Source organism: Acyrthosiphon pisum, unplaced genomic scaffold (assembly GCF_005508785.2).
Source record: "Acyrthosiphon pisum isolate AL4f unplaced genomic scaffold, pea_aphid_22Mar2018_4r6ur Scaffold_20859;HRSCAF=22333, whole genome shotgun sequence".
NCBI lineage: Eukaryota > Metazoa > Arthropoda > Insecta > Hemiptera > Aphididae > Acyrthosiphon > Acyrthosiphon pisum.
In genome coordinates this window covers 1-2,645 of record NW_021770261.1, presented here as the reverse complement: position 1 = coordinate 2,645, position 2,645 = coordinate 1, and positions in this window count along the sequence as shown.

Genomic DNA, 2,645 nt, shown 5'->3' with positions numbered 1-2,645 from the left:
TTACCACTTTTGTATTTATATATTTGGCATACGCCGTACAGCGATTTTAACGATGAGCCTACAATATGAAGTATTTTTGTGACACGTTTTCTTTCATGTAGACAAGGAATATAAAAAAAATAAAGAACATAAAAATATTTATGAATTATACATAGATAGTCAAGTAGTTAAAACTTAATCCTACAGCATTAATATCAGCATTAATCAATTGTTGTGTAATTTTAAATTATCAAATACATTTTTTTTTAATAAATAAAATGTTACCTTTGGTTTTATAATTTTAGGTAATTTATAAAATTAATATTTCTAGCTTATTCAGTCATTGATACCACAAATTTGAAAAGTTTAGACTGTTGTAGGTATGCCATCCTGACTGTAGCCGGACCGAAAATAACCTCTAACTAAGTGGAGGAAAATAATCAAGAATTAATTTTTTTGGAGGAAAATGGACAGTGGAGGAAAACGGTATCTCGTTTTTGGAGGAAAATAGCTACGGCCGGGTATAAACCCGGGAACCTTGTGTTAATTGTAAACCGGAACCTAAACCAAAACCATTTTTTCAAATATTTAAATAACCTTATCAAAACCCGAACCTAATTTTTTAAGTTAATTTTTTTTCGGTTTTTTTGGGTTATAACTTTTTATTAATTATAAGTACATTTTTCAAATAAATCGTATTATATTTTGTTCGATGTTTTCAATATTATTTATTATTTAATTTATATTTTTCGTAGAATATTTTATATTAGGTATGCATAAGGAGAGTATCGCCTGTATAATTTATAATTTAATAATAATTGATTACAGTTTGTATTATACTCTATGGTTTCTATACTATGATATACATATAGCGAGCAGATAGCTATTAGCTGTGCATTACCGATTATTATCCAAAATTATTGACTAAAGAGGACGTCGGAAATATTTTTAAAATAGAATATGGTCTCTTTTTCCCCGTCATAGTTATACCATTGATTTAAATGGGCATAATGGAATCAAGTTCATTAATAGCACAGTGTGTGTTTGTCAATATGGAGCGTGTAGCGTCACGATAATATAATAATTAAATTATTATGGTCATAATAAAAACACTAAAATAGACATGAACGCCAACAATCGACGACGGTTCAGACTGTTCAGAGTCCAGTATTCATTCGTGGAATTATGAAATAAGAAATATTAATTAACAATGGTTATAGGACATAATTACTATTGTATAGTTATAATCATTTGTGATTACGAAAGGTGAGCTAAAAGAGTAGATCTGGATACTGTAGAAGTACCCACTATAGGTACCGGTTACTCGGTTGTATAATAGCCAATAGACCGTTATTGGATACCGCATTATTAAATATTATTATTATAATATTATTATTCACAATGATATTACCTGCCGTTATTGAATTTATAGTATTCTGCTGGCGACTGGCGACTGCGGGTGATGACGGTCATCGTTTATGTCGTACGTGTGTGGTCGCGTTCATATAAAATAATACAACAATAACAAATAATTATTAACGTATTATTTATTATTAAAATAATTATGGCTCGTCATACGCACAATTCTGTGTATGGTTATTTTACGCACGGCGAAGTATTGAAAAAATCTAAGTGCAAAAGTTGTGTATCAACATTGACTGTAAGTATCCATTAAATTCTAAATTATTACATTTTTATACATAATTTTTTTTTAAAATAGCACTTATATAGCCCTTATTGCATCACCAGTAAATAGGTAGTGACAATTTTTAAAAGTAAAGTTATTACGTGAATTTCTAATTTCTAATTTCAATACTCTCTCTGGCCCACGCGCAACAGACTAAACGCATTTAAGCAAAATCATTTTTTCTATGCGTTTAACTAATCTTAGAGTAAAGTCACCTATTACAAAAAAGATAGAGAATAATATTTTTGAGGGAATGACATATCGATTTTATATTTTATTATTTTTTGACTTTGTATTCGACTTTCAAAATAAATAAAAAAATGTTGCAAATTTAAATGATGTTTAAATTGTTTTGAGACAATATTGAGACAAATCGATATGTCATTCCCTCAAAAGTATTATTCTCTATCTTTTTTGTCATGGGTGACTTTACTCTAAGATTACTTAAACACAGAAAACATGATTTTGTCATTTTGTCTATGTTGCGTGTGAGCCAGTGAGAGAATACAAATAGTGCGCTGACAGCCTCTTCAAAAGTAAACACTTGTATTATAATAGGTAACGAATTGTAATTTTTGTTATTATATAAAAATTAAATTGTTAGATGTATGAATTAATTATTTATTAAGAAAATTGGAATACTGGTGTGTTGGAAAATTAAATAATTCACTGCATCATCAGAAATAGAGACCTATTTTGGTCATTGACCTAGAAAATGTAATACCTAATTATTTATTTAAATTACTATCTAGGTATCTATTTATTTGCTTGGTTTTCTTTTCAAGTTATACAATATGATATTCGAAAATCAATGACTGAAGTTCCACATTATTTAAATTTATTTTTATAGGGTAAGCATGGGACAAATCTGAAAAGACATCTAAGTAATCACATAGAATTATATCAAGAGATGCAATTAAAAAATGTAGAGAAAAAGAAGTCAGCAGCTATCAAAAAAATGTCTATTTTAAAAGGTCAC